We start from the raw sequence: 24,071 nt of genomic DNA on the forward strand, positions 1-24,071 counted from the left end.
CTGAAATTCATTTTTAGTGCAGTGTCAGGCAGTGATCCAATTTCACCTTTTTCCTCCCATGATGAGTGACCATTTTATCAACACCTTTTGGTAAACAGAATCTCATCTCCCCACTGATCTGTCAAACTACCTGCATCCATATATTAGATTCTATATAAACATGCTTAGTTTCTGGGGTCTCTATTCTATTACAGTGGTAGGAATAAATTTTATCATTTTGTTCATCCAACACTTTTCCTTTCATTTCTTTTTAGAGACTTCCCCTTTTCTCTCTGTTGGCCTTCCTATGGATGTGGACAGATGACCCAGGCTGGACAGCAAGCATTCTCCATCTCCTGAGCAAGGTGATTAGTTTAAAATTGGTCATCTGATTAATTAAAGAGTCAAGAAAAGAGAAAGCATCACTGAATGAGAGCAGAGGCAGCTGCTTGATGACAGCCTTTGAGCACCTGGATCCAGCTGTGCCCGAAGCAGGTACCCTTTGCACTACCCATTACATAAGCAAATGAATGATCCTTGATAAACTTAAGGAGGGTTTTTAATCTCTTGCAATTAACAAACACATATGGCCACAGTCTCATCTACCTGCAGGTGACTCAAGATAATCTATGGCAGAGTCAATTTTTTTTTTTTTTCCAAACACTGTCTCTCCCTCTATGTGTGTGTGTGTTAGTCAGTCATGTCCAATATTTTGTGACCCCATAGACTGTAGCCTGCCAGGCTCCTCTGTCCATGGAATTCTCCAGGCAAGAATACTAGAGTGGGGAGCCATGCCCTTCTCCAGGGGATCTTCCCTACCCAGAGATCCAACCTGGGTTTCCTGCATTTTAAGCAGATTCTTTACCATCTTAGCCACCAGGAAATGCCATGTTTCTCCCTCTGCTCCCACCCAAAGACAAACAGAAGCAAGATTAAGTTCAAAAAGCTCCAGGCAACACTTTTAAGACCTTAATTAAAGCGTAGAACTCATTGTTTAGGTAAATTCGATGCAGAAGTCCCATATAAAGAACATATAAAAGTGATATCACTGTGGTTGAGAAAAGGCTGAGGATGCACACAGACCTCCTTAGCTGGCCTAAGAGCCATCCATTTCCATAGATTATGAGCCTGATCATCTTAGCCTGGAGAATTTCCCTAGCAGGTCTTACTAGACCATTAAAAAAACAAAACCAAAAAAAAAAATATTTTGGTTTTAGAGTGGATAACTTTAGGCTGTTCAGTCTGGAAATAACAGATAACAGGGCAGATATCTTTGGAGGCCGTTCTTAATCCCTGGCAGTAACAGATGTCATCAGCATGGGGAGAATGCTGACTTTTCCGTTCTCTGGAGCGGAGAGGCAGAGGAGGCAGAGGGGCCTTTTGCTAGACTGAGAGTCGTAGTAGATCCAGCAGGGAACCTGGGAATAGCCGCTTCGAGTTTCTTCCTCCTCCCACTCTGCCTTCAAATTTATGACCCTCTATGCTCCTGCCTCCATTTCCTCAGCACCTGAACAGTCTCCTAGTAGGAGGTGCAAATCAGCCAGTCTTTGCACTTCTGTTTGAAGTCAGATCTCTCCAGGGGAACCCACTTATCACCTGGAATCCCACTGCCTGTTGAAATCTTGGTGCGTGTGTGTGTGCTAAGTTGCTTCAGTCATGTCTGACTCTTTTATGACCCCATAGACTGTAGCCCACCAGGCTCCTCTTTCCATGGGATACTCTAGGCAAGAATATTGGAGTGGGGTGCCATTTCTTCCTCCAAGGGATCTTCCTCACCCAGGGATGGAACCCACCTCTCTTAGATCTCCTGCATTGGCAGGTGGGTTCTTTACCACTAGCACCACCTGCTAAGCCCTGAAATCTTGGTAGCTTGATTCAAACCCCATAATTCCATGGTCAGTGGGATTCCAAAGTCCTCCCCAACATTTATTGATTTCTGAAACACTTAAATTGTGCCAGGATCCTCTGCCTTGGGAAAAATATGGAAGGTTTATGGGAAAATAAGAAGGAGAAACAAACCTGACAGGGAGGTTTATAATAGGGTAAATGATAGATAGGGTAAATGATAGGATAAATGATAATAAGGTAAATGATAGAATCAAAATTCAGCATGATCTTGAAAGATAAAGCCAAGGTGAAATTGGCATTATGAGATTGGACAGGGAGAAATGCAAGATTTTCCATTTCAAGTTTTTTCCTTCTTTTTTAAGTTAAGGATAGAATGAATTAATGAATAATATATATGTATGAATGTTGTGGGGCTTTCCAGGTAGCTCTAGTGGTGAAAAATTCACCTGCCAATGCAGGAGACATAGGTTCAATCCCTTCATCAGGAAGATCCCCTGGTTGAATAGGAAATGGCAACCCATTCCAGTATTCTTGCTGGGAGAATCCCATGGACAGAGAAGCCTGGCAGGCTCAGTTCAGTTCAGTTCAGTCGCTCAGTTGTGTCAGATTCTTTGCAGCCCCATGGACTGCAGCACGCCAGGCTTCCCTGTCCATCACCAACTCCCGGAGTTTACTCAAACTCATGTCCACTGAGTTGGTGATGCCATCCAACTATCTCATCCTCTGTTGTCCCTTTCTCCTCCTGGCTTCAATCTTTCCCAGCATCAGGGTCTTTTCCAATGAGTCAGCTGTTTGCATCAGGTGGCCAAAGTATTGGAGTTTCAGCTTCAACATCATTCCTTCCAATGAACACCCAGGACTGATTTCCTTTAGGATGGACTGGTTGGATCTCCTCGCAGTCCAAGTGACTCTCAAGAGACTTCTCCAACACCACAGTTCAAAAGTGCCAATCTTCAGTGTTCCGCTTTCTTTATAGTCCAACTGTCACATCCATACATGACCACTGGAAAAACCATAGCCTTGACTAGACAGACCTTTGTTGGCAAAGTAATGTCTCTGCTTTTTAATAGGCTGTCTAGGTTGGCCATAACTTTCCTTCCAAGGAGTAAATGTCTTTAAATTTCATGGCTGCAGTCACCATCTGCAGTGATTTTGGAGCCCCCCCAAAATAAAGTCAGCCACTGTTTCCACTGTTTCCCCATCTATTTGCTATAAAGTGATGGGTCTGGATGCCATGATCTTAGTTTTCTGAATGTTGAGTTTTAAGCCAACTTTTTCTCTCTCCTCTTTCATTTTCATCAAGAGGTTCTTTCGTTTTGTAGCCTGGCAGGCTACAGTCCATGAAATTGCAAAAGAGTTGGACACAACTGAACATCTGAGCAGAGTACAGCACATGGTTGATGCAGCTATGCTTAAAAATAAGAAATGGAAATCTCTTTGGATGGAGGAAGCCGGTATAGAGTATGACTCAGCCCCTAGAGGGTCAAATCCATAGAAGCAACCCCCCAGTTCAGGGCACACGCTGGGACAAATGGGAGCTCCTGTATTTTGGTTCAAAAAACTCAACTGGAAACAAAACTTTTAAGAGATTCAAGACCTATTGACTACAGATCATGCTTTCTACCATCTACAGGTAAGAGTCAAAATACCTTTGCACAGCATATGAGCCTCTATGACTTGGTTCTGTCTACTTTCCATTCCATAATTTCTTCTCATGCGAAAAAAACCAAGCTTGCAACAAATCAGTTATTTCGAAAACTAACAAAATAGGCAATAGAACTAGGCGTGTGTATTTCCAGATCAAAGGAAGTGATCTGTGTGCTTTAACTGATTAAACCTCATCTGGAGTTTTCTCTGTGTCCACCTCCGGGACTTATGTTTCCAAAAAGACAAGGACAAGATGGGGAAATAATCCAGTGTGAGGAGCTCACCGGCAATGAAAAGATATGTCTTGTGTGGATATATTTCGCTCAGAGAAATCTTTCAACTCCCATGATGTCTATTTTCAACTGTTTGTAAGGTAACCGTAGATGATGGAGCAGGCATGTTTCAGGAAAAAAAATTTAGAGCCAATGTGTGAACCTTGCAGGAAGTCAGACTCAGCTCTGGACAAGCACTAACCCTCATAGGAATTGACTATTGGGAGCAACAGCAAGTCTTCTGTAGCTGGGACTGTCCATCTACAGACAACATGCTCAGTGTGAGAGAGTGACCTTGTGCATGGAAGAGTCTAAATGACCTGAAATGTACCCCTCTCTTTGTGACAGTCACGATCAACATGTTCTAGATTTCTTAGAGATGTCCAGAAGTCTTGAAGAGACTTGAAGGAGTTGTCAAGAATGGAGAAATAAGAGAGAGGAGAATATGAGGAAGATGGGATTAACATTAGAGAAACTCTGAAATCCGTTAACTGGGCCTTCTAGAAACTCTATTTCCTCTTTCTTGCCCAGTGACATACTTCCCCCATTCTCCATGCTATTGTCTTTGCCACTTTCAAGATACTCCTTAATTAAAGGGTTAGCAATAATTCATGCTAACATGTAAATGACTTAGAGAACCCCACAGTCTTTTCTGCCTAGAGTCATTGCTTATCAGTAAGTGATAAAAGCTAAGTAATAGACTATAGAAAGTACAGTCATTAGCTATTTGCAAGGGAGAAATCAAGGGCTATATTTGCAGGTACATTTGCCAAGCGTTGATAACAAATAACAGAAATGTCCTTTAACTTCAGCACAAAATGTATCTATTTGAAGAACACTGGGGAAGCTCTCGGAAATGAGGATCAGTAACCACACTTTAGGAAAGATATGAACCAGGGAAGCCCTGAGGGCCTGGGAAGTAGAACAGGTGAACCTTCTCTCCCATGGCTGCTACAAGAAAACTTTGCTCTACCTGCTGCCATGGCCATCATATCTGCGTATCTAACTGAACATTCAGATTCTCAAAAGGCAGAGAATGATGGTGGATCTTGGGTCTTGTGACCACCTTGGAGGCCAAGAGAGAAAGTTCTCAGTCCAGGTGGTGCAGGTAGAAGCATAAAGGAAAGATAACCAGTGTGAAGGATTGAAGGCAAAGGAAGAAGAGGGCAGCAGAGGATGAGATGGTAGATAGCATCACCCGCTCAATGGACATGAATCGGAGCAAACTCCAGGAGACAGCGAAGGACAGGGAAGCCTGGCGTGCTTGGAGGTGCAAAGACTCAGACATGACTTAGTGACTGAACAACAACAAAAAGACAGCCGGATGTAGGAAAATGCATGAAAGAGGGACAGAAGGTCTTTTGAGCAACCTAAAATCACATCACACAAAGTCTTGAGAGTCGTCTCATGTCACCAACAAATCCAGTACCGTCACCACGATGCTCACAATGCTTGAGTGTCTCCCAGGTTCCAACAGGAGAAGTCCAAGTTCTGTAGCAAGTATCCATGACCCACAAAGCCTTGCCCTTGACTACTTTGTTGCAGTGGAAAAAGTTTTTCTATTTTTTTCTCTTGCCCTTTGATGGGTTCTTTTTTAACTTTAACCATTCCTAGTCTGTAGTCTGTAACTAATCTTTTTGATTTTAACTGTTCCTAATCTGTAGTTTGTTTTTCAAGAGACTGACCTGATATGTCAATTACATCCCACACCCATCACCCTCTAACTCTGCAGGAGCTATGTTCTGCACCTGTGTATGTGTGCAATGTATGCTCAGTGGTGTCCGACTCTTTGCGACCCCATGGACTGTAGCCCGCCAGGCTCCTCCTCCTTTGGAATTTTCCATGCAAGAATACTGGAGTAGGTTGCCAATTCCTTCTCCAGGGGATCTTTCCAGCCCAGGGATTGAAACTACATCTCTTGAGTCTCCTGCATCAGCAGGTGAATTCTTTACCACTGCCCTACCTGTATATTATCCTTTAACTCTTTTTTACCACATCCTGTATCTGGTGATCACCTTTACAGCACTGTTTGCAGACCACCCCTTGTAGATTTTCTCTTTTTGCATTTCAGAAAGAAAGCCGCGGTGCAATAAACAGAAGACAATGGACCCAACGACCCGGGCTACCAGACACCAGCATATGACTGTGTTCAAAACAATGCAAGAGGAAGAAGAATACAAGATGCTTACAACTTTGTCCCTTATCACCTGCCTCTGACTGTGCGCCCTCCTCTGTAAGATCCTCCAGATTCCTCATGGAAGGCAGGGCACAGACCTAGAGGCATGAACCTACTGTGTCTTTCCTCCACTGGCTCAAGATTAAAGCCACCTTTCTATTTCCTCCCAACTCTGTCTCCATAATTTTGTTATTTGACTTCGGTGGGCAGAGAAAGCCAAGATTTTGGCGATAACGACTTCACTGGCTGAACGACCACTGGGTTACCTTTCTGGCTGCCCAGCCAGATGCCCAGCCACCATGTGCCCTGGAATTCATGGTCCTGACACCCCTTCTCCATGCAGCCCCCTTCCCATTCCCGCCAGCTTTAAGGTTTCCTCTTTGACCTCCTAGATAATGGAACAACTCGACGGGCTGCATCCACAAAGCTCCTGCTCGGTTTGGTGTCTCCACTGACTCGGGTTTTATTTTTGAGGTTTACAGTTTTGTTGAATGTGTTTCCCATGAGCCGCCTCATATCTCTGGTAGCACAAGGCAGGATCTAAACAGACACGGTCCTTGGGAGCATCAGAGTTAGGGCAGAAGTAAGGGTGAGGTGCAGAACCATAATCTTTCCCTTTCCTTCTCTCTACTTCCAAGTCGGAGTAAACAGAGCTTCATATTGCCTGCTGCATTGTAGGTGCTCAATACACACTCACTTGAACAGCTACCAAGGGCAGAGGGCTTTTACTCCTCACCACCAATGACCAGGCCCAGATCCAGGTCTCACGAAGCCTGAGGCTTACTCAGTTTGCCTGGCCCTCTTGGGAAAAGAATACAAATTCTTATTTTGGCAGTTTTCAAAAAGACAGATGGCAGGAGGAGTGCCTTGAAATAGACTCCTGTAAGAGAGAGACGTGAGGCAGAAACGTCTTACCTTCCTGGTAAATCCTCCTCTGCTCATACCCATGTCATTTCACAGAAGAGAGTCAGGGAAGGAGAAGGGTCAGCCTTCATGATGTCTTTTTTTTTTTTTAATTTGTTTTTTATTGGGGTATAGTCGTCTTGGGCTTCCCAGATGGCTCAGTGGTAAAGGATCCACCTGCAATGCAGGAGACGTGGGTTTGATCCCTGGGTCGGAAAAATGCCCTAGAAGGAAATGCTTGCCTGGGAAATCTCACAGACACAGGAGCCTGGCGATCTATAGTCCATGGGATCACAAAGTTCAGTTCAGTTCAGTTCAGTCGCTCAGTCATGTCCAACTCTTCGCGACCCCATAAACTGCAGCACGCCAGGCCTCCCTGTCCATCACCAACTCCCGGAGCCTACCCAAACTCAAGAGTTGGATATATCTTAGCAACCACTACCAAAAACAATATAGGTGCTTACAAAGGTGTGTTAGTTTCTGCTGTGTAAGAATATGCATATCACCTCCCTCTCAGATGTCCCTTCCACCTTCCAACCCCCATCCCATCCACCCAGGTCATCACAGAGCACCGAGCTGAGCTCCCAGTGGTATACAGCAGGTTCCCACTAGCTATCGGTTTTACACATGGTAGGGCACATACATTAAGCCCAACCTCCCAATTCATCCCTCTTCTTTATGCCTGACCCTGTGTCCACATGTGCATTCTCTACACCTGTGCCTCTATTCCTGCCCTGAAAATAGGTTCATCTGTACCATTTTCCTAAATTCCACATACATGTGTCAATATGTGATATTTGTTTTTCTCTTTGTGATTTACTTCACTCTGTGTTGCAGACTTTAGGTTCATCCATATCTCTACAGATGAGTCAGTTTCATTTCTTTTTATAGCTAAGTAGTATCCCATTGTATATACGTATGTACTGATGGTCAGCTACATGTAATCATCGGGTAGTTTTTAAAAAAAAAATACTTCAGGAATTCCTGAAGTATTTAAAATTATTTTTCTCACACAATTTGAAATCGCTGTTAAACTGTCTATATAAAACAACACACATGTAAGTGCCTTACAGATTACATTTTAACTCATTGATGACTGAGGTCATCAATAAGATACTTTGAGTTGCCAGATTATCTTAACTTTGGGGAAGGCTATAGTAAATCTTTCTTGATATCTTAAAATGTGTGTCTTTGAATATTTTTGGAATGTGGCATGGATTTGGAAAGGCTGTTGTTTTCTGTTTGTTTCTTTTCTTTCTTTTTTCCCTCTAAATTTAGGCTCAATCAGGGCCCTCTCATGTAAAATTGTATGCATAGGAACCCTTCTGTAGTATTCCTTAAGTGCATAAGTAAGTGCTGGGGGAAGGAAATTGAACTGTTGAACCTGGTGACAACAATCCCAACAGGTAATTTCTCAGATGATTGTCCATTTTAAGAGCTACTGATATGAACCAGACATTGAAGATATAAAGTGTAGAGTCACAGTCAAGCTTTTTAAAAAAAGACTTTTTGATGTCAACCATTTTTAATGACTTTATTGAATTTGTTACAATATTGCTTCTGTTTTACGTTTTTGGTTTTCTTTTTTTTTTTTTTTTTTTGCCATGAGACATGTGGGATCTTAGTTCCCCCCAAACAGGGATCCAACCTGCAGCCCCCAGCATTGGAAGGTGAAGTCTTAACCACTGAATGAAATCCTATAGCTAAAATATTAGTAACAATGCAGTTTTGTAATATGTGGACTAATTTTACTGAAGACCGAAGATGTTGACACTCCAAGATGAGCTCCTTAGAAACTGCCAGCCCTTTGCAGCTACAAATCTTGTGGGAAAGAAATTTATCCAATTCTGTGCAACAGAAATAAAATTCAAACATACATGACACTCTGAAACTTACAGAAAACTGTGACTGCTGTCTGTGGCCTCAACTGTAGTTTGCTGGTGTAAATTAGCAGTGACTCATTGGTTTCATTGTTTTGTTTTTTTTTTTCATTTATTTTTTTTATTGAAGGATAATTGCTTTACAGAATTTTGTTGTTTTCTGTCAAACCTCAACACAAACCAGCCATTAGTACACATATATCCCCTCCCTTTTGAACCTCCCTCCCATCACCCTCCCAATCCCACCCCTCTAGATTGATACAGAGCCCTTGTTTGAGTTTCCTGAGCGGTACATCGAATTCCCATTGGCTATCTACTTACATATGGTAGTGTAAGTTTCCATGTTACTCTTTCCATACATCTCATCCTCTCCTCTCCTCTCCCCGTGTCCATAAGTGGTTTCATTGTGTTTTAAACATAGATTCTGAGTTTAAACAAATGGACATTTATGCTGACATGCCACTTTGAGTTTTCAATATAATTTTCATATTTGCACTCTATGTATGATTTTATTTGAAAATGAGACTTCACTGCTCAATAAAAAAAATAAAACCAAAAAATAGTGTGCTAGCAGGGAGAATGTGGAGTTTAGATGTAGGTGGTTCCTCGGTTCACATTCAAGCGATGACCAATGCTGAGTGGACCCCATAGCTCGTTTTTCACAATTGCTTGCCTGACCAGTCCAGTCATTAAGAGTGCTGCCTACAGATATAGCCTGAGACCCTTGAGGTTCTTAGGCTTTTCTTTTTTCTTTCAGGAAACATCCTACGTGAGGAAGGTGCACTCTGCATGTCAATATGGTAGCTATGTTCAAAGCCCAAAAAGAACCTGGAAGATAAGGACATTCATGAAAAAAAAAAAAATGTGCTAGGTAATCGGGTCAGCCTGGCTCTGAGCCCAAGTGGGCAGTTCAGTAATTGAAGAGTTTTGTTTCTCTAAGAAGCCCACTGGACAATGCCGGCCTTATGCTGAATCCAATGCCCAGACCTTACCTCCCCACACAGCCCCGGCCCCGGCTTTGGGGACCTCCCGTAATCTCCTCCTGTGGACAAAGGAACAAAGGCCAGTCTATTTCCCTCCGCCCCGGAGATGCCATCAGGGGAAAACAGAGCATGTTTTCTTCAAAGTCCAAAACACTCAGTTTTTGGCCAGGAGGCCAAACTTGTTGAACTGGGAGAGAAGGGGCTCCGACTGGAGGCTGGGAGGCATTGGCAGGTTTCCTGACTCTGGGTGGAGCGTGCTGGGCTCCGGGTGAGAGACTTGGTGGGAGTTGGACTGCAGGAAGAAGAAGGGGAGCTTGCCAGAACTGGCTGGCTCCAACCTCACATTCTTGGCAAGGAGAGAGAGTCCTTGGAGGGGGAGATCTCCAGAAGCTGCAGGGAGGGTTGCCTTTCCTCTGCCTATGTGTTTGCAGAATCGTAAAGGCAATCACATGCTTTATTAGACATTAAGCCAGAGTTGACGCTCGGCAGAAATAAACAAAACCAAGGAACAAAACCCAAACGTCTCAATTAGGTCATCAGAAAGATGTCTCCTTGGTGTCGACAATCAAATTTCCTCTTCATGTTTCACTGGCAGACATGAAGTCTGCCTTGTTTCAGATCTGGGGTGGTCTCCTAGGCTGCCCCAGCTGACCCTCGGATCATTCTCTTTTTAAAAAAAAATTTTTAATTGAAGGATAATTGCTTTATAGTGTTGTATTGGTTTCTGCCATACAGCAATGAGAATCAGCCATAACTATATCCTCCCCTCTCTCTTGAGCCTCCCCCACTCCCAATCCACCCCTCTAGGTTATCACAGAGCTGGGTTCCCTGTGAAGCTTCCCCCTAGCCATCTATTTTACCTATGGCAGTGTATATATGTCAGGGTTTTTGTCTGCTCTGCACATGGCAGGCAGAGCGGCCACCTTAGGTAACATCTTGAAGGTGCCACTTCTTGGCTTTAACTTTCTGTTTCTCCCCGTTGTCTATGAAATAAACTTTGACTCATCCCTGTCACTCAAAGCCTTCCACAATCTGTCCCTAAAGGATTTGTTTAATCTTAATTTTACTGTAAACAATCTATCCCCTGGTCAGTTTCATATTGTTTCCCATTCATGTTCTTTACTCCACATCTTTCCACCTGACGTTCACACGACTCCCTTCCACCTTTCCAAGTTGTACCTACTCTAAAATGCCAGCCTCAGACACTGCACATTCTATAAAAGCTCCCTGAGAAATAGTCATTAAGAAAATCAGACTTACTCGAGACTTGCCCTTTCATCCACGAGCGCTATGGTTTGGGACTAGAACAGCAACTTCTCTGAACCTCAGTTTTCTCAGCGATAAAATGAGGAAAACATATAGGGAGTGTAAAACTTTGCAAAGAAAATCACAGAGTTCTTAGCACATGCTTACCTAGCACATAGCGAGTGTTTAAAAACTCCATTTTTGAGTTTACAATTAGGCTTACCCTGTTCTATCTTATTTATGATAAGAAGAAATGTACTCCTATTGTTTCACTCTGCATTTGGAAGAATTTTTGCAAGACAAAAGAAAGCCTGTGAAAAAACTCACGAAATCAATAGACAACTTCACAGTTACATGCTTATCACCACGCTATTTCACATATGGAATCCTGGTGGTAAGTCTAATTTACCAAAGACGTTTTAACTAACCATTATATCTTACCTGCTTCCCAGAGGAGCAGTAAAATGAGCATTTGCAATAGTGTAGATGTTGTATTCTCTGCTCAGGTTTCCAGAACATAGAGCTATCATCTCATATTTTCAGAGGACTTCAGTTTTCAAACGTTGTCTTGTTTGGTCACCAAAACAATTCTGGAAGTTAGGAATACTCAGCATTCTCTCACAAAGGAAGGAAGAAGGACTCATAATGACCAAGTGAGGCCACCAGGCTAATGTCATAGTCAATGCAGAAATAAGTCATGTGGGCACAGGGTAGAGACCCAATAAGATTTCATAAAGCGCATGAAAGAATGAATGAACAAACAGCTGAATGAGCAACGTAACCTACCTTCCACTTTGGCTGAGAGACACAATTCTTTAGGAGTGATGGGAGGATAATACTCTGTAGTGGCTTCAACAGGAAGGAGAACCAGAAAAGAGGGGTTACATGTATACATACAGCTGATTCACTTTGCTGTACAGCAGAAACTCACCCAACATTGTGAAGCAGCTGTACTTCAATGAATACAAATAAAAGCAAATAAAAGATTCAGAGCAATGCCTTCCAAAAAGTACAAAGTCTTTTAAAAAATGGAGGGACTGTATCTTTCAGATCTTTTCAGTTTCAACAGAGGTCCCTACATACTTTGCTTAAGGAAAAGTGAGAGATTTATTGGCTTCTATAAATGCAAAGCGCAAGGACTAAGGTGCCTTTTAAGAGTTGATTCTAAGCTCAAGTCATCTTACCAGTTCTTTTCTCTCTCTCTCTCACATACATACACACTCTCACACACACACACACACACTCACACTCACACACACACACACACACTCTCTCTCTCTCTCTCTGTCTCTCCTCTGCAGGACAAATGTCCCCCGCTGAGCAGAGAAGATAGCAGTGTCTCAAGCTCCACATCCTTCCTGTTCTACCCTCAGGATGATAAAGAAGCGAGGATGTGCTGGGCTTCACATTCACCAGCTAAAACCGGGCTTGGCAACCCTAGGTGAAAGTGATTTTAGAACTACTGGTGGAGTATCCCAGTGACATGTGTATTTCTTGGTGGTGCGGGCTTCTGATTGCCCCCTCCAGCCCTATCTACACCAAGAAGCTGTAGTAGCTCATTCCTGTTGAGTACTTGTTCATGGTCAGCCCCTGTCCTTTTCTCTGTTCTTTGATCTCTCCTTGAGTCCTGTGAGCAACTCTACAACACAGTTCTTTTATTATCATCATTTATCAGTAGAGAAAGTAAGGCACAGGCAGTTTAAGTAACTTCTCCAAGGTTTTGTGGCCACTGGGTAGTAGGAATAGACAGTTGGGTCTAAATGTTCTAACTCCAGAGACCACGCTCATAACCACCACACAACTGCCTCTCAGTTACGATTGTGTGACTCAAACATTCCATTGTTGTTGTTCAGTTGCTAAGTTGTGTCTGATTCTTTGTGACCCCATGGACTGCAGCATGCAGGCTTCCCTGCCCTTCACTATTTCCCAGAGTTTGTTCAAACTCAGGTCCATTGGTCCATACGATCCAACCGTCTCATCCCCTGCCACCTGCTCCTCCTCTTGCCCTCAATCTTTCCCAGCATCAGGGTCTTTTCCAATGAGTCAGCTCTTTACATCAGGTGGCTAAGGTATTGGAGCTTCAGCAACAGTCCTACCAATGAATATTCAGGGTTGATTTCCTTTAGCATCGATAATTGTTGCAAAGAATAGGGATAATGAATGTATTCACAATGTCAAGTAGAGACTCCATCAACAACAGCTAATCATGCTCCATTCCAAGAAGATGCTTATTTAAGGATTCTAGCTAGTCCAGGAAGATCATAAGGATGACCAGGACCAGAACTATCAACCATTTTGAGATCTTTGTGTTAACAAGCCCAGGTCTCTGATGCAAGGTTTATACTTTAGTTGAGATTGTGAATACCTGGGGCTCAAGGGACAGAAATCCAACAAGTTGACTTAAACCTAAGAGAGGAATATTTACTGTCACAAATAAAGTATGCAGACTAGAGCCAGTGCATTTTCAAATGCACTTTCTAGAAATCAATCTTTCTTTATCTCCCAGTTTTACCTCTTTGATGTTGGTTTATTTTTCCAGTTTGGCAGAGGTGGTCACCGTGCAATGTCTTTCCACACTGATACCAGTTTAGCATACTGACCTCCCCACTACCATCCCCAGGTGAAGAGAGCATCTCTCTCATGAAACGTCCATCAAAAGCCCTGGGGAACGTCTCTTTGGTGTGGCTTGAGGCACATGCCTGCCCCTGAACCAGTGACATGGCCATAGTCACGCAGTGTTCTGGTTGCCCCAAAGCAGCTGGCTCTGCTCACAAATGGAAATCAAGGTGCAGTTACCAAATGAAGGGGAAGAAGACCCAGGGCAGCTGCAATGATTCTTCTCCTCCAGGTCACTATAAACAAAGGTGGAAAATTTCGATCAGTTCAGTGGAGAAAGAGTTCTTGAGTTTCATCTCGAGAGGGCAAGCCTCATTTCAATTGCAGAAAGAAAAATTTGGTCTCAATAACTTTTCATTGTACCTTCCCTATTCATTCAATATGTATTTATTAAGCACCTACTATGAATCAGACGGGCTTCCCAGGTGGCTTAGCAGTAAAGAATTTGCCTGCAATGCAGGAGCCACAGGAGATGCAGATTCAATCCCTGGGTCAGGAAGATCCCTTGGAGGAGGGCAATGGCAACCCACTCCAGTATTCTTGCCTGGAGAATCCCATGGACAGAGGAGCCTGGTGGGCTACAGTCCATAGGGTCACAAAGAGTTGGACATGATTGAAGCAACTGATCACACATGTATACATGCATCAGACACCGTGAAAAGAACTGAGGATACAAAGAGAAACAAACACATCTGCTACCCCTCTACAGCTCCCTGTCTGCTGCTGCTGCTGCTAAGTCACTTCAGTCGTGTCCGACTCTATGTGACCCCATAGACGGTGGCCCACCAGGCTCCCCCATCCCTGGGATTCTCCAGGCAAGAACACTGGAGTGGGTTGCCATTTCCTTCTCCAATGCATGAAAGTGAAAAGTGAAAGTGAAGTCGCTCAGTCGTGTCCGACTCTTAGCAACCCCATGAACTGCAGCCTACCAGGCTCCTCCATCCATGGGATTTTCCAGGCAAGAGTACTGGAGTGGGGTGCCATTGCCTTCTCCAGCTCCCTGTCTAGTGATGATTTTATGGATGGAGACAAGAATTATAATAGTTATCTTATAGTTTTATGCTCTCTATATAAAAATAATTTCCAATAGCATAAATATTCAAATATTAAGTATTAAACTGTATTAATCACTATAAGAAAATATGGTAACAGATTTACATAATTGGATTTGTGTAATTTATGAATTGGAGGAAAAAGTATTCACCAAAATGTTTCAGAAGACAGCAACATACTTGGTTGGAAGAATTTTTGTTTGTTTTGTTTTAATTTGGCTGCATTGCGTCTTAGTTGTGGGATCATTGTTGCGGTGCCTGAACTCTCTACTGGCCATGAGTGGGCTTAATTGTGGCTTAGTTGTCCCCAGACATGTGGGATCTTAGTTCCCTGAACAGAGTTCGAACCTGCTTCCCTTGCTTTGGAAGGCAGATTCTCAACCACTGGACTACCAGGAAGTCCTGTAGGCAGAAATCTTTGATAAGCTTCTTGGGGTACAGGTCAGGACCCTCAAAGAATACTTACCTATCAAAAGATGGTTCATTGCTTCCTACACATAATAAAAGAACATTGTGTGCTCACTAGAGAGAGAAATTAAAGGGAGATTTGGCAAAAGAGAAAAAGATGGTGTGATGCTTTGCATTTAATGGTGATGTTTCCTTCCTCGTGAAACCTCCTTCCCTGCCCTCTACCAAACAATTGGTGTGAGTGGATTTATTGGGGAAGCCAGTGAATGGACCGAGCTTCCTCCGCACGGAGCCTGTGGCTGCGGTCGCCACGGCTGGACTGACGGCACTGACATCTGGTTTACATTGACCTAATCGCAGTGGGGGGAATGGACGCTCAAGCCTGACCCTGCAGGCAGGAACCATAAAAGAGACAGGGGCTAAATATGACTGCATCACATGAAACAGATTCCGAATAGTTTAAAATGCCATAAACAAAGTTAGCGTGTCAAAGACGAACTTGAATGAGTTTTGTTTTCCGCGTAAATGACAGAAGTTTATCTTCATAAAAATCTTTTTATTTATCATTAAGAAAACAAAGGCAAACCCTCCAATAGAAATATAGGCAGAGAGTTGGGCATTTTCAAAAGGAAAAGATATAAACAGTCAATTAACACATGAAGGAGTTTGTTGTTGTTCAGTCTTCATTCCTGGCTGACTGTCTGCGACCCCTTGGACTGCAGCACTGCAGACCTCCTTGTCCTTCACCATCTCCCAGAGTTTGCTCAAACTCATGCCCATTGGATCGGTGATACCACTCAACCATCTCATCCTCTGTTACCTCGTTCTCCTGCCCTCAATCTTTCCCAGCATCAGAATCTTTTCCAGTGAGTTGGCTCTTTGCTCCAGGTGGCCAAAGCATTGCAGCTTCAGCTTCAGCATCAGTCCTTCCCACGAATATTCAGGGTTGATTTCCTTCAGGGTTGACTCATTTAATTCCTTGCAGTCCAAGAGATGCTCATTTATAGCAAAAACAACAACAACAAAAAAAAAAAAACCACAATTCACCATAAAATAATAACTAAATCCCATGGTTTGCTTATTAGCTTGGAAGAAAAAAATTCACAATTCACAGTGTTGCTAGACTGTGGGGTAAATGGGCACCTTCAGATACTGCTCAACAGAGATAAACTTTCCAAAGAATAATTTAGCAATAAGTTCTAAATCCTTAATTGTATATATCTTTAATGAAACAAATTCACTTCTGGGGATGTGTCCTAAAAAAATATTTAGACAAATGTGAAAAGATATGCATACAGGGGTACTCACTGTACCTTATTTATAAAAACTGAACTATTTGAAACAACCTAATATTTCAGAGGCCACAGATTGGTGACCAAAACTATGCTGTGAAACACCAGGCAGCTGCTAAACGCTATGGTGTAGGTGGATACAAGTGAATATTGGCATACAGTTCCAATATAAACATTGTGAGGTGAAAAAAATCAGGCTGGAAAAGGACATGTATATTTTGAAGCTAATTTTGACTGCAGACACCACACACAAAGGAACACATAGGAAAAAAATGCCCAAAGGACATTCACTGAGTGGTTTACAGAGCTTATTTGTGGGGTGATTGCACTAGAGGTGATTTGCAGAGTTTTCTGTTTGTTTAAATCTAACTGGTCTCGGGACTTTGCTGGTGGTCCAGTGGCTAAGACTCTGTGCATCCAACCCAGGAGACCTGAGTTCCATCCCTGATCAGGGCACTAGATCGCACAGGTCACAGCTAAGAGTCTGTATGCCAAAACTGAAAATCCTGCATGCACAACTAAGCCCCGGCGCAGCCAACTAAATAAATGAATAAAATAAATTCAATTGGTCTCTAGGCTCTGAGTATCCTAGAAAGAAAGCTAGACGCTCACACCATGAAACGATATACAGAAACATAGAGTTGAGCATGGTAGGCAGTGCACTGGAAGAGGTGAGCTTGGGGTGCCAGAGGACCCTGAAGAAAGACCCATGGGAAGTCTCAGGGGCAGATTCTGAACCGCTTCCTCTGGGGCACCCTCTCTCCCTCAAGTATCCACATGGAAGAGTGTTGCAGCATGGCGTCTAGACGTGTGTCTCTACACTGCAAGTGTGACTCCTTCTGAACATCACCAGTGATCGGACCATCCTTCATTCCTGAGCTCCAGGAGCCCATCACAACTTACCACTGCCTGTTCACCACTTCCCACCCCGCCAGCCCTGGAAACTTGCTTTTGTTCCTGCTCCCAGGCTCTGCTCTCCACCTGAAAGGTCAGCCCCTATTCCTTGTTCGGTGACCTCCTTAAAGATTGCTCAGTTGTGGGATTCTCCATGAACCCTTCTCAGACCTACTGGATTGCTCTTTCCTCTGAGTTCTAGCCATAACTGCGTCTGACTCTTTGTGACCCCATGGACGGTAGCCTGCAAAGTGCCTCTCTCCAAGGGATTCTCCAAGCAAGAATACTGGAGTGGGTAGCTATTCCTTTCTCCAGGGGATCTTCCTGATCCAGGGATGGAAACTTGGGTCTCCTGAACTAGATGCAGATTCTTTACCATCTGAGCCACAAGGCTCTATTCTAGTATATTCTAGAATATACTAGAATATATATTGAGCATAAATATATTCTAGAATTTATAGTAGAATAAACCTGACTTCTATTCTAGTATATTCTAGGCCCTTGTCTTCGTTGTTGGATGCCAGGATCCTGTCTTCAGGTCTGATCCAATTCTCCATCCTGCCCTTCAAGATGGGATTGTGGTTCTGCTGTCCCACAGGCCAAACTTCAAAGGTGAACTGCTCACCTGAGCTGCGGGCGATTGCCCAGGAACCCTCTCTGCTTTGCTGCTTAGGATAAAGCCCAACCCCTTTACCATGACCTTGAAGCCCTCTTAGCTCTGACATTGCCTTGTGGGCCTGCTCCCCACTTTTGATTCTATTTCCCCGCCTCTGGAATGTGGTCCCCATGGAGGAAACTGGAGTGGTCTCCAGGCGATAGGGGAGTCCCTGGCTCCAAGAGTGCTGCCCAGGGCGTGACCTTGCATGTATGTGTCTGGTTGTCAGGCACAACCCTGGTGCCCAGGGCCGTGCAAGGAGGCTCAGCCATCGCTCATCATTCAGGGCTCCAATTTCTCTCTCTCTCTCTTTTTGTTATTTGAATTGAGGTTTAGTTGGGCTTCCCTTGTAGCTCATTTGGTAAAGAATCTGCCTGCAGTGCAGAAGATGCAGGTTTGATCCCTGGGTGGGGAAGATCCCGTGGAGAAGGAAATGGCAACCTACTCCAGTATCCTTGCCTGGAAAATCTCATGGACAGAGGAGCCTGGTGGGCTGCAGTCCATGGGGTCGCAAAGAGTTGGGCATGACTGGGTGACTAACACTTAATTACTTACTCAGTTGCTTTACAATGCTGTGTTAGTTTCTGCTGGACAACAGAGTGAACCGGTCATATGTATACATATGTCCCCTCCCTCCTGGACCTCCCGCCTTCCACCCCTCCAGCCCACCTCTCTCGGTCATCACAGAGCACCTCGCAAGCAAAGCTCTCTGTGCTGTACAGCAGGTTCCCACTAGCCATCTGCTTTACACATGTATGTATGTTGATCTCCATCTCCCATCCACCCCTTCCCTTCCCCTCTCCACACCCACATGTTCTTTTTCAACATCTATGTCTCTGTTCCTGCCTTGCAAATAGGTTTGCTTGTACTGTCTTTCGAGATTCCACATCTGTGTGTCCATATATGACAGTTTTTAGTATTTCCAAGCTATGAAATTGGTGGCCACAAAATCTTTGTAACTAATATTGGATAGCATTTCCTAACCTATTTTCTAAGACTAACTAGAAATGTGTATATCCCGATGACATGACTGGGTATCATTCAGGCGTATACCTGTCAGGATTCTGGTGTTAAGGAATTGCTTGGACTGAGTGAAAGTTAGGACCTTTGTCTCAAAGCTGGTCTGTTAAGGACTGACAAGGGTGGGCATGGAGAAACGTAGGTCACTTGGGAATGTCTTCGGGAGGTGATTAACAAGACTGACTGTGTGTGCGATTCATGGAGGGGAGGATGGAAAGGGAAAATCATGGAAGAGTCCTTGTATTTGGATTGAGCAGTTGCATGCAGGGATGGTGGTGCATTTACAGAGAGACAAAGGCTGCGGGTGGGTGGGTAAGCACTTTGGAAGAATTTATAGGGCATGTTGGGCTGTGTGGGGGAGAGGAAAGCGTTCTCTTACCAACGCAGTATGTTTGAGATGTCTGAGACACCCAGGTGAAGACGGAAATTATTGAGAATGTGAGCCCAGATCACACAGGCTGAGCTGGAGATAGACATCCTGGAGTCATTAACATAGAAGTGAACTGCATGAACACGTGTTGGAAGGGTCGCAGACAGAAAGCAAGAGCAGGATAAAAGCTGGGTCGCAGGGCACTATCTTCCTGTGCTTCATCCTCCTCACTTGTAATATGGACATGGAAAAGTGCCAGGCATGTGCACTGAAGTGTGTAAAATAGATCGCTAGCAGGAAGCTTCTATACCATGCAGGGGGCTCAGCTTGGCGTTCTGTGATGACCTGGAGGAATAGGATGATGGCGGGCTGGGAGGGAGGGATACATTCATACCTGTACTGCTTCACTTCACTGTACAGCAGAAACTAACACAGCACCCTAAAGCAATTTTATAATCCAATTAAAAAAAAAGTGCCCGGCATGTAGTAACACTCAGGAAATACAGCTTTAATTGTTAGCATTTTTTATAGGTTGGTAGAATGGGGGCAGGTAATGAATATACAAAGGAGACAGAAAGGTCTGGGGGAAATGTGGAACATACAGTTCCTTCTGCAGAGTGTGTGTGGGCCTGTGTGCATGTATATACATATTTTTTAGCTTATTTTCCATTACAGGTTGTTATGCAATATTAAATATAGTTCCCTGTGTGATACAGTAAATTCTTGTTTTCCATCTATTTTGTGTTTAGTACTGTGTATTTGTTAATCCCATGCTCTTAATCTATCCCTCTCCCTCTCTTTCCCTTTCAGTAACCATAAGTTTGTTTGCTATACCTGTGACTGTGTTTCTGTTTTGTATATGGATCTATTTGTATTATTTTTCAAATTTGTCGTATCGTCTAATACTTGTTTTCTCTGTCTGACTTACTTTACTTACTATTATAATCCCTAGGTCCATCCCTGTTGCTGAAAATGATATTTCATTATTTTTTATGATATTTTATCTCTAGGTAGTCCATATTTTATATATATGTACCCATATAGATGGGCTTCCCAGGTGGTACTAGTGGTAAAGAACCCACCTACCAATGCAGGAGATATAAGAGACACAATTTTCGTCCCTGGGTTGGGAAGATTCCCTGCAGGAGGGCATGGCAACCCACTCCAGTGTTCTTGCCTGGAGAATCCCATGGAAAGAGGAGCCTGGTGGGCTACAGTCCATGGGGTTGCAAAGAGTGGGACACGCCTGAAGTGACTTAGAATAGCACAGGACCCTTATATATATTATATACCATATCTTCTGAAACGAGTTATCTGTTAATGAAAACTTGGATTATTTCCAAGTCTTGGCTATTGTAAATAGTGTTGCATTGGGTACATGTAGCAATGATGACTTTTAAGTCACTGTTGGATGATACGAACAACAGCATCAAAGTCCACCACCAAGTTTCTGTATAATTTAATTCTAGCAAGTCCAGGATGCCCAAATCTGTCCCAAACCATAAGGTGCCCTATATGTGCCAGCATGATTTGTTTCAGTTGAGAATGAGCTGGTTAATATTACTCATGGGCTTTCCCATGCAGTTCTGGGCATGATCACAGGGACATTATTTTGAAGAGAGCAAGGGGTAAATGAAGAGCAGCAGGAATGTTGGAAATACAGTGTTTTTAAAGAGTTGACTTTATAATGGAGAAGGGGTTATATCCTGTATCTTATTTTATTTGCTAATGAAATTTTGCTGAGTTCTTAGGAGGACACCTGAGATTCTGCACATCTCAACTCATTCTCTGTTGACTTTGGGTAAAGGAAGATAGAGCAGCCACAAGAGCCTGGACACTGGCTTCAAACAAGGGCCTGACTCTGACCTCAAACTTGGGGTGAGATGTCCACGACCTGGGTGGCTTAAAACAACAGATACTTGTTGCCTCACAGTTCAAGACGCCAGAAGTCTGAAATCAAGGTGTCAGCAGAGGTGGTTTCTTCTGAAGGCTCTGAAGGATTGTCGTTCCAGGCCTCTCTCCGAGCTTCTGATTGTTGTTCTTGTTCAGTTGCTAAGTCATGTTGGATTCTTTGCAACCCCATGAACTGCAGCATGCCAGGCTCCTCTGTCCTCCATTATCTCCCTGAGTTTCCTCAAATCCATGTCCGTTGAATTGGTAATACTATCTAACCATCGCATCCTCTGTCACCCCCTTCTCCTCCTGCCCTCAATCTTTCCCAGCATCAGAGTCTTTTCCAATGAGTCAGCTCATCTCTTCAGGTGGCCAAAGTATTGGAGCTTCAGCATGAGTCCTTTCAATGAATATTCAGGGTTGATTTCCTTTAGGATTGACTGGTTTGATCTCCCTGCAATCCAAGGAACTCTCAAGAATCTTCTGCAGCATCACAGTTTGAAAGCATCAATTCTTTGACTCTCAGCCTTCTTTATGGTCCAACTCTTACATCTGTGCATGACTGAAAAACCATAGCTTTGAGGCATTTGCTGGCAATCCTTGGCCTTCTTAGCTGGCAGCAGTGTCAGTTGAATAATTGCCTCCATCTCCATGTGGCCTTATTCCTGTGTGTCCCTCTGTGTCTTTACCTGGCCTTCTTCTAAAGGCCCTAGACCCTTGATTTAGTGCCCCTCCTAATCCACTAGGACCTCATTTAATCATATCTACAAAGATCCTAGATCCAAATAAGGTCACATTCTGAGGCTCCAGGAGGACTTGAATTTTGAGAAGGTACTCTTCAACCTGGTTCAATCTCTCTTACTAGCTGTGTATGTTTCTTATAGGGTAAGTTTTTTCCCTTACAATGTGTAAGTCTTACACTGTTGAGTTGTGTGAATAAATGAAGTAAATCAGGGAACTCAGCACAGTGCTGAGTGTACAGTAAAGACCATAAGAGCTGTGTTACTAAGATCAGATCCTGGCTGTGCTGGGAGATTGTGAACCTCTCTGAGCCTGTTTCCTATTTGATTAAAAGCTCCATAAAGAAAGGGAAAATTTACCCTATTTTATTTGCTTTGCTACATCTCAAGAGCTTTCCACAATACATGGTCAGTAGTGGGCACTTATTAAACTAATCTTGGCATCTATGGACTCTAACATGGGAATGATGGGCACCTCACAAAAGTGTTGGTGGGATGAAATGAGACAAAATTGTGTCCGCTTCTTTGTACCCAGAAAATGTGCATTTCCTCTTGTCCGTCTGTCTGTCTCTCTTTCTGTCTGTATTTTAAAACACAGACTGGTACAGAATATACACATTCTGACAGATGCCAACAGGGACTGTACTCACTGGTGAAAATCTCAAGACTTAGGGAAGGGACATCCTGAGCTCAGTTTAAGGCCTCGGTAGAATTTGGAGGATGCGAAGGAAAAAGGTAAGCCAACTTGACAAACCACCAAAATGATGTTCACTTAGTCTACAAATAGATCCCTACATCCAACGCTATTCCAGAAACCATGTATGTGGTTGGAGATACCAAGGTGATCTTCCTGTTCTCTTTGGTTCTTAAGTTCAGTAGACATAGATCTAAACAGGTTAATATGAGGTTATAGGGCTCCACAGGGGCATTTTGCCAGGATAAAAATTTCTAGACATATGCAAATGTATAAAAATAACTGAATATTATACACCCAAGTAAAGGAACAAAGCATTGTTAATACAGTGAGAACTCTGTGTTCTTCTAGTTGGCACCTCTCTGACAGGTGGAAAGTTGTTCACAAAGAAAAGCATAAAGTGAGGAGAAATGACTGGCCCAGGCTGCCACATCCACCCTTCCATAATGGAAACAGGCAAGTACAGACTTGTGTTGTCTGAAGGTGTCTGTCACTTTTCAAGCAAAGGAAACAGACTATTATTCTAAAGGCTTCATTCAGTGTGAATGACCCTATTCTTCCTTCCCTGAATCCTATATCTAAGGTAGTCTTACTCTATTTAATAACAATGTCACAAAAAATTTAGGATAAGGTAGCTCCAGTCACTCCCATGCAACATGAAACCTCCAACAGAAGATCAAACATCAGGCCCAGGGAATCCCTGAGAGGTGGCAGAACTAACCTCTGCCTCGATATTTGCCCAAGCATCATACCACAACACTCCTCAATCTGTGAGGATGAATCCAGGGGGACACAGAAGATGAGGGAGTTGTAGGAACCCTACTCTTTGTTTGAGAAGAAACATCCATCCTCTTTGGAAGCCAAGTTAAAGAGGTGAAATAAGAACATCACTTTTGATGGCCATGGGCATCTTACTTGCCAACTGGAGGTCACTGAGGCCTTATCTGGTGCTATTATTGGAGAGGAGGGAAGCACTGTATGGTGAGCAGAATTTTAAGGTGGCCCATTGGAAAAGACCCTGATGCTGGGAAAGTCTGAAGGCAGGAGGAAAAGGGGATGACTGAGGATGAGATGGTTGGACAGTATCACCAACTCAATGGACTTGAGTTTGAGCAAGCTCTGGGAGACGATGAAAGACAAGGGAGCCTGGCATGCTGCAGTCCATGGAGTCTCAGAGAGTCAGACATGACTTACTGATTGAATAGCAACAGCTGAGCTTCTCAGACCCCAGTGTACACACACCTCCTCCTAGTCTCCAGTGAGCACCAATCTAAGTCCTGATGTGAGGGGATTTTTCAGATATAATAAAGGTCTTAAATTAGTTTATATTAAGATGAGGAGGTTATCTGGAGCCTGGCCTAATCACAGCTGAGTTTAAGGGTCAAACGCAGAGGAAGCCAGAGATTCAAAGTGTGAGGGAGGCTGGGCACACACCAAGTTCTCCTTTGACGACTTGAAGATGGAGGAGGCACATGGAAAGGAATTCAGGTGGCCTCTGAAAGGC

General features: G+C 43.5%; 1 long non-coding RNA gene across 1 annotated transcript; it reads left to right on the forward strand.

Annotated features, from left to right (window-relative positions):
- Window positions 1–252: 252 nt before the first annotated feature.
- On the forward strand, window positions 253–6,092 carry LOC147370251 (uncharacterized). Its single transcript, XR_015166078.1, has 2 exons — window positions 253–474; window positions 5,818–6,092. It is a non-coding gene; the product is annotated as an uncharacterized LOC147370251 (long non-coding RNA).
- Window positions 6,093–24,071: the final 17,979 nt, after the last annotated feature.

The sequence above is a fragment of the Bos grunniens genome, chromosome 6, assembly GCF_055505025.1.
Source record: "Bos grunniens cultivar Pamir isolate PY7600 chromosome 6, Bosgru_T2T1.0, whole genome shotgun sequence".
Classification (NCBI taxonomy): Eukaryota; Metazoa; Chordata; class Mammalia; order Artiodactyla; family Bovidae; genus Bos; species Bos grunniens.